This window comes from Canis lupus, chromosome 17, assembly GCF_003254725.2.
Source record: "Canis lupus dingo isolate Sandy chromosome 17, ASM325472v2, whole genome shotgun sequence".
NCBI lineage: Eukaryota > Metazoa > Chordata > Mammalia > Carnivora > Canidae > Canis > Canis lupus.
The window spans coordinates 57,083,214-57,092,042 of record NC_064259.1 but is presented as its reverse complement, the minus strand read 5'-3'; the positions used below and the strand labels follow the sequence as shown (position 1 = coordinate 57,092,042).

Here is an 8,829-nt window from a genome sequence, read left to right as displayed (position 1 = left end):
TATTTCCTGATGGCAAATGATGCAGAGCATTTTCTTGTATGCTTGTTGGCCATGTCTATGTCTTCTTTGGTGAAATTTCTGTTCATGTCTTCTGCCTATTTCATGATTGATTTTTTTGTTTGTTTCTTGGGTGTTGAGTTTTGTAAGTTCTTTATAGATCTTGGATACTATCCCTTTACCTGATATGTCATTTGCAAATATCTCCTCCCATTCTGTAGGTTGTCTTTAGTTTTGTTGACTGTTTCTTTTGCTGTGCAAAAGCTTTTTATCCTGATTAAGTCCCAATAGTTCATTTTTGTTTCCCTTGCCTTCATAGATGTATCTTGCAAGAAGTTACTGTGGTCAAGATCAAAAAAGTTGTTGCCTATGTTCTCCTCTAGGATTTTGATGGATTCTTGTCTCACATTTAGATCTTTCATCCATTTTGAGTTTATCTTTGTGTATGGTGTAAGAGAATGGTCTGGTTTCATTCTTCTGCATGTGGCTGTCCAATTTTATGAGCACCATTTATTGAAGAGACTGTCCTTTTTCCAGTGGATATTCTTTCCCACTTTGTTGAATATTATTAGTTGACCATAGAGTTGAGGGCCCATTTCTGGGTTCTCTATTCTATTCCTTGATCTATATTTCTGTTTCTGTGCCAGTACCATACCGTTTTGATGATCACAGCTTTGTAATATAGCTTGAAATCTGGCATTGTGATGCCACTGGCATTGGTTTTCTTTTTTAATATTCCTCTGGCTATTCAGGGTCTTTTCGGATTCCACACAAATCTTAAGATGATTTGTTCCAACTCTCTGAAGAAAGTCCATGGTATTTTGATAGGGATTGCATTAAATGTGTAAATTGCCCTGGGTAACATTGACATTTTCACAATATTTATTCTTCCAATCCATAAACATGGCATGTTTTTCCATTTCTTTGTGTCTTCCTCAATTTCTTTCAGAAGTGTTCTGTGGTTTTACAGATCCTTTACCTCTTTGATTCTGTTTATTCCTAGGTATCTTATGGTTTGGGGTACAATTGTAAATGAGATTTATTCCTTAATTTCTCTCTCTTCAGTCTCACTGTTAGTGTATAGAAATACCACTGATTTTGTATCCTGCCACATTGTCAAATTGCTGTATGAGTTCTAGCAATCTTGGGGTGGAGTCTTTGGGGTTTTCTATAAACAGTATCATGTCATCAGAGGGAGAGTTTGACTTCTTCTTTGCCAATTCAAATGCTTTTTATTTCTTTTTGTTGCCTGATTGCTGAGGCTAGGACTTCTAGTACTATGTTGAATAACAGTGGTGAGAGTGGACAACCCTGTCATGTTCCTGATCTTACGGGAAAGGCTCTCAGTTTTTCCCCATAGATAATGATATTCGCTGTGGGCTTTTCATACATGGCCTTTAGGATGCTGAGGAATGTTTCCTCTATCCCTACACTTTAAAAGAGTTTTAATCAGAAATGGATGCTGTATTTTGTCAAATGCTTTCTCTGCATCTATTGGGAGGGTCATATGGTTCTTGTTTTTTCTCTTGTTGATGTGATCTATCACGTTGATTGTTTTATGAGTGTTGAACCACTCTTGCATCCCAGGGATAAATCCCACTTGGTCATGGTAAATAATATTCTTAATGTACTGTTGGATCCTATTGGCTAGTATCTTGGTGATTATTTTTGCATCTGAATTCATCAGAGATATTGGTCTATAATTCTCCTTTTTGGTGGGGTCTTTGTCTGGTTTTGGAATCATGGTAATACTGGCCTCATAAAATGAGTGGGGAGTATTCCCTCCTTTTCTATACCTCGAAACAGCTTTAGTAGAATAGGTATTATTTCTTCTTTAAACGTTTGATAGAATTCCTTGGGGAAGCCATCTGGCCCTGGACTTTTGTGTCTTGGGAGGTTTTGATGACTGCTTCAAAATTAATCTGGTTATTGGCCTGTTCAGGATTTCTATTTCTTCCTGTTCCAGTTTTGGTAATTTGTGGTTTTCCAGAAATTCATCCATTTCTTCTAGATTACCTAGTTTGTTGGCATATAGCTGCTCATAATATATTTTTTAAATCATTTATAGGGATCTCTGGGTGGCTCAGCCTGCCTTCAGCCCAGGGCTTGATCCTGGAGTCCTGGGATCGATTCCCATATCGGGGTCCCTGCATGGAGCCTGCTTCTCTCTCTGCCTGTGTCTCTGCCTCTGTGTGTGTGTGTGTGTGTGTGTGTGTGTGTCTCATGAATAAATAAAATCTTTTTTGGGGGGGGGAATAAATAAAATCTTTTAAAAAATCATTTAAATTTCCTTGGCACTGGTTGTGATCTCTCCTCTTTCATTTGTGGTTTTATTAATTTGAGTCTTTTTTTTTTTAATAAGGCTGGCTAGGGGTTTATCTATCTTAATTCTTTCAAAGAACCAACTCCTGGTTTTGTTGATCTGTTCTACAGTTCTTCTGGTCTTTATTTCATTGAGTTCTGCTCGATCCTTTATTATCTTTCTTCTGCTTGGTATAGGTTTCACTTGATTTTCTCTCTCCAATTCCTTTAGGTGTAAGGTTAGCTCATGTATTTGAGTTTTTTCCAATTTTTTGAGGGAGGCTTGTATTGCGATGTATTTCCCTCTTAGGACTGCTTTTGCTGTATCCCAAAGATTTTGAATGGTTTATCTTCATTTTCATTAGCTTCCATGAATCTTTTTAATTCTTCTCTAATTTCCTGGTTGATCCATTCATCTTTTAGTAGTTTGCTCTTTAACCTCCACGTGTTTGAGTTTCTTCCAAATTTCTTCTTGAGATTGAGTTCTAGTTTCAAAGTACTGCGGTCTCAAAATATGCAGGGGACAATCCCAATCTTTTGGTATTGGTTGAGACCTGATTTCTGACCCAGTATGTGGTCTATTCTGGAGAAAGTTCCATGTACCCTTGAGAAGAATGTGTATTCAATTGCATTTGGATGGAAAGTTCCATATATATCTATGAAATCTCTTTGGCCCAGTGTATCATTTAAAGGCCCTTGTTTATTTGGTGATGTTCTGCTTAGAAGATCTTCATTTGCTAAAAGTGCCATGTTGAAGTCTTCTACGATTAGTGTATTATTATCTAAGTATGTCTTTACTTTGGTTATTAATTGATTGATATACTTGGCAGCTCCCACATTAGGGGCATAAATATTCATGATTGTTAAAGCTTCCTGTTGGATAGACCCTTTAAGTATGATATAGTGTCTCTCTTCATCTCTTACTACAGTCTTTGGCATAAACCTTAATTTATCTGATATGAGGATTGCTACCCTAGCTTTCTTTCAAGGACCATTTGAATGGTAAATGGTTCTCTATCCCTTCATTTTCAGGCTGGAGGTGTCCTTAGGTCTAAAATGAGTCTTTTGGAGACAGCAAATAGGTGGGTCTTGCTTGTTTATCAATTCCAGTACCCTGCATCTTTTGATGGGCTCATTTAGCCCATGCACATTCAGAGTAACTATTGAAAGATATGAATTTAGTGTCATCATATTACCTATTCAGTCTCTGTTTTTGTGGATTGTTTCTTTGGGTTTCCTCTTTCTTTACAGGTCCCCCTTAATATTGCTTGCAGAACCAGTATGGTAGTCACATATTCTTTCAGTTTCTACCTATCCTGAAAGCTCCTTATCTCTCCTTCTATTCTGAGTGACAGCCTTGCTGGATAAAGTATTTTTGGCTGCATGTTTTTCTCATTTAGTACCCTGCATACATCACACCAGCCCTCTCTGGCCTGCCAGGTCTCTGTGGAGAAGTCTGCTGTTAATCTGATATTTCTCCCCATATAAGTTAAGAGTCTCTTGTCTCGAGCTGCTTTAAGAATTTTCTCTTCATCTTTGAAATTTGCAAGTTTCACTATTAAATGTCAAGGTGTTGAATGGTTTTTATTGATTTTGGGGGGGGCATCCTCTCTATCTCTTGGTTCTGAATGCCTGTTTCCTTCCACAGATTTGGGAAGTTCTCAGCTATGACTTGTTCAAATACACTTTATAGTCCTTTCTCCCTCTCAGCCTCTTCTGGAATCCCAATTAGATGTATATTCTTCCTTCTCAAGCTATTATTTATTTCCCCAAGCCTTTCCTCGTGGACTCTTAATTGTTTTTTCTCTTTTTTCCTCAGCTTCCTTCCTTACCATCAACTTGTCTTCTTTGTCACTCATTCTCTTTTCCACCTCATTAACCCTAACAGTTAGAACATCCAGTTTGGATTGCATGTCATTTAACCTATTTTTAATTTCAGCCTGATTAGATCTCAATTCTGCAATAATGAAGTCTCTAGAGTCCTTTATGCTTTTTTTCCAGAGCCACCAGTAGCTCCATAGTTGTACTTCTGAATTGAATTTCTGACATCATATTTAAATCCAAATCCTGTAACTCTGTGGCAGAGAGTACTGATACCATTTCATTCTTTTGTGGTGAACTCTTCCTTCTAGTCTTTTTGCCCAATGCAGAATGGCTGTATGAGCGGCCTGAGTCAAGAATATCAACCACAAACTAAGTAAAATACACCCTGGATGATTCTGAAGAGGTCAGAAACCAGAAAATTAAAGAAAAATAAGAATAGAAAAAAATAAAACAAAAGGACCACTGTGGTGAAAAACAAATTTAAAAACAAAGTAGTAAAAATAAAAATCCAAAAACAAAGAAGAAAAAAGAAAAAAAAAAAAGAGTAGAGAATAGAGGGAAAAAAGGGGGGAGGATAATGGTGGCGAGGAAGTGGTAGTGGAGAGAGAATGTAGTCTACCTAAGGTGTCCTATTGGGTGATCCTTTTTATTTTGAGTGTATTTTGTTATGTGTGTTAGAAGATGTTCAATCCCAAATTTATATAAACCAGCAATACTTCTATAAAGCCCCAACATTAAAAAAAAATAAAAAATAAAAAAAAATAAAGCCCCAACATTGACCACAAAAACATAAACAAAATAAAAGAGGGGGGCAGAATGGGATGGAAGAGAATATAATCTCACAGAATGAACCAACATGGTGTTCCACTTGGTTCTGGGTGTATGTTGGTCATGTTTTAGAAGGTACGAAGTTCCATTGTAAAACAAAACGAGGCAAAAACAAAAAACAAACACCCATATTTCATATATCTACCAAAATTGAATTGAATACATTGATGGGAATCCAAAAGTGAAAAATATATCTAAGACATGTAATTGTGAAAATATGAAAGTCAAAAAGGAAAAAACTTAAAAATGAAGAGCTGGTAAAATATTGTAGTTTAGGTGGGAAAAGAGAAAAAATATTGGACATTTTTAGTCTGATATAAAAACGAGTCATAATGGAAAAAAAAAAAAAAAGGACCCTGTAGTTCTATATACTATTTTCCCTCAGTCCTGGAGCTTTCCAGTGCTCCTTTGTCAGTAAACTTGCTCTTCCCTTGTTTTTCCAGTTCTTCTGGGGGAGGGGTCTGCTGTGCTGATTCTCAGGTGCCTTTGCAGAGATGTCCCACCCCTGGACAGGTGCTGGGCTCAGTATGAGCTGTTCATCCTGTGAGGCTTTTGTTCCCTGGCAGTCCTGCCTCTCCCAGGCACAAGGTGAAACAAAGAGGAAAAACTACAATGGTGGCAGCCAGGTTTCCAGCTCTAGAATGGAGCTCCCTCGAGTAACTAACCACAGTCTCCCAGTCCGCACTGGCCTAGATGCTCCTGGGGGCAGGTGTGGGTGCACAGCTTGCAGGGCGCCTGGAGGCAGGAGAATTCTTGCTTTACTGTGCCGTCCCCTCTTCCTCCTGTACTAGGGGGAATGCCTGATCTCTGACTTTGTTTTATTGGGTGCCTTGGGATCTGGGGCCCTGTGCCACTGGACCCGTGCTCCCGGGGACTGCCTCTCCTGAAGGGAATGGGATACAGCCACCTCCTTCTGGACCTGGTCCACCTAACTGACTGGCTTCTCCCAAATGCCCTGGAGGAATGCGGGGCTCCAGCCTTTTACCGATATCTGACTGCAGTTTGCAGTGAGCTTTCCCCCGGGCCCCCCTCCACTTATAGTTACTCAGGAATCTTAAGCCTTCACTGTCCCTCCTGCGATTCTGCCCGATTTCCTTCAGGGAAACTCCGGTGTGGATTTTTAAAGTTCCCATTTCTCCGGGGCTGGGCTTTCTTGCTCTGGAGGCTTTTGCCACTCTGCTTTAGCCCGGCTACTCACAGTTTCCCTTCCCCACTTTATTCTTTTTTAATTTATTTTTCACCTTCCTACCCTGTTAGAAGCAACAACTGTTCTCTTTGTAGCATTCCAGCTATTCTGTCTTTAAATCTCAGGTTGAATTTGTAGGTGTTCAGGATGTTTTGAGAGTTATCTAAGTAAGTTTGTGGGGCCAGGTGAGTTGAGTCCTGCTTTTCCACCATATTGCCACTTCCCCAGGAATGTAGGGGTTTTGTCCAAAAGAGGGAGAAATGAATGCTCCCACAGCCTCAATAAATAAATAAGCATTAACAAATCTCTACAATAATCCCTGACCTTGTCATCTACAAGATACCTACTTTATTCTACTATTAACTGATGCATGCACAAGAAATGTAAATATATTTTAATATATACCTAAGTCAAATAAAAGAGAAAGATACACCTATTAAAAATTTTACAGCACATTCAGAAGATATGCTCTAAATGTTTTCTCTCTCCTATGGCTCAGAAAAATTTCAGGTCAGAGATGGTTCTGCAAGACAACTTTTGGATGTCCCAAACTGAAGTAATTCATTTCCCTGATACCTACTTCTCATACCATATTATCTATCTCAGTTAATGATATTATTACTCACTCCATAATTGACCTAGAAATTTAAGAGTAACTCTTGTTTCATCCTTCTTGATCAGCAAATCCTATCCCTTCTACTTCAGAAATTCTCAAGTTCATCCCTTCTTCACCTTCTCTACTACCAATGCCCAAGTTCAGGCCCTCATTACCTCTGACCCTAGCTTCTCAATGATCCCCTGTATCTTCATTCAACACACCTAACCCCATCTCCCATATGGTTGTCACACAGTTCTAAAGGAAAGATCTAAATATGACAGTTCCCTGCTTTAAAAGTTTCTATAGCATTACACTGCCTCCCTGCCTTATGTCTTGGTTGGAGTGACAGAACACCAAAGTCTCTCAGAATTATTTATAAATGAAATAGTTTTTTTTTTTTGTTTTAGAAAGAGAGAGAGGTGTCACATGCATGAGCTCCATTGGGCCTAGAGGCACCAGCTACCTCATGGGGAGGCTGAGGCCGCAGCTTGAGGGAGGCTCTGTGTCTGGCAGAACTGGTGTGAAAGAAACAATCCTTCCCTGCCACCTGGATAATCAAGAGTTTTGGCTGGACCTTTGAGCACACACCAAGAAAGTGAGGAGCTGGAAGAAAAGCACAGACTATGGTGCTGAAATGGATTAATAAGGAACTTAGTGATTTGGACCATGACCCTCCAGCACAATGTTCTGCACATCCAGTTGGGGATGGTATGTTTCATTGGCAAACCACAATTATGGGACCTAATGAAAGTCCATGTCAAGATGCTGTATTCTTTCTGACAATTCATTTTTCTACAGGCAACCCCTTCAAACCACCTAAGGTCACATTTACGATAAGAATTTATCTTCCAAATATTAACAGTAATGGCATCATTTGTCTCAATATTCTAAGATCATAGTGGTCTCTGCTTTAACTTTTCTAAACTTCTTTTATCCATTTGTTCACTGCTATGTGACCCAAATGCAGATGAACTCCTAGTGCCAGAGACTGCATAAATCTATAAAACAGATAGATATAAGTACAACAGAAAAAAAAAGATATAAGTACAACAGAATATCTCAGGAATGGACTCAGAGCTATGCCATGTGATGCTAAGTTAAAATCAGAATAAATCTTATGACTCTGAGATCATGCCCTGAGCAGAAATCAAGAGTTGGAGGCTTAACCAACTGAGTTACACAGGTGCCCCTAAATGCAATAATTATTTTTAAATCCACGGTTCTTTAACCCTAGTGTATATGAGAAAACTCAGAGTATTTTTAAGGAATATGGATGCTAGGGCCTCAATCTAAAAGAATCTTGTTTAACTGGTCTGGAGTAGATACTGTACATCCATTTTTTAAATTTCCTCCCAATGCCAGGTAATTCTAATGTGGTCAAGGTTGAAAACTACTAATTTGAAAGATGGCTAGGGACACCTGGGTAGCTCAGTGGTTGAGTGTCTGCTTTGGCTCAGGGCATGATCCCGGGATCCAGGATTGAGTCCCACATAGGGCTCCTTGTGTGGAGCCTGCTTCTCCCTCTGCCTGTGTCTCTGTCTCTCTCTCATTGTCTCTCATGAATAAATAAATAAAATCTTAAAAAAAAAAAAAAAGATGGCTAGAGAGGTACTTCTACTTCCAGACAGCATGATGTAGCAGGGTCCATATTTATTTTTCCTCACCTTTAACTAAAAAATTAGACAAAATACATAAACAATTACTTTAAGGCCCTGGTTATCTGGCAACACATACAGTGATCCCTGAGACAAGAGAAACAAAATGAGCCCTTGTTTATTGCCTAAAGAGAGTTTACAAGTAGCAGTGGTAGAAGGAACCCAGGCAAAGCTTAGTTGTCTCCCAAAGTTGAGGAGATAAAGCTAGAAATTTGGGATGGCCAAGGCTGCTAGAGTGCATAGAGCAGAGTACCAGAAAGAAGAGTAAACTCCAGATATCTTGAATATTCATTTGAGTGATGATCAGCATATTTGTATGAGAAAACTAAGGGTAAGAATCAGAGGAAATGATCCTTCTATTCATACAAGGGTGGAAATAGTTTGTCTCTCTACTAACTAAAGTAAAAAAAAACCCTCGTAATTTACATAATTTTCATAAA

General features: G+C 38.8%; 1 protein-coding gene and 1 pseudogene across 23 annotated transcripts in view; one reads left to right on the top strand and one right to left on the bottom strand.

The window, feature by feature from the left end:
* Positions 1–8,829, bottom strand: part of LOC112664092 (phosphodiesterase 4D interacting protein) — a 400,486-nt gene that overhangs the window by 382,665 nt on the left and 8,992 nt on the right. The gene's annotated exons all lie outside the window — the stretch shown is intronic.
* On the top strand, positions 6,587–8,280 carry LOC112664093 (ubiquitin-conjugating enzyme E2 D3-like; annotated as a pseudogene).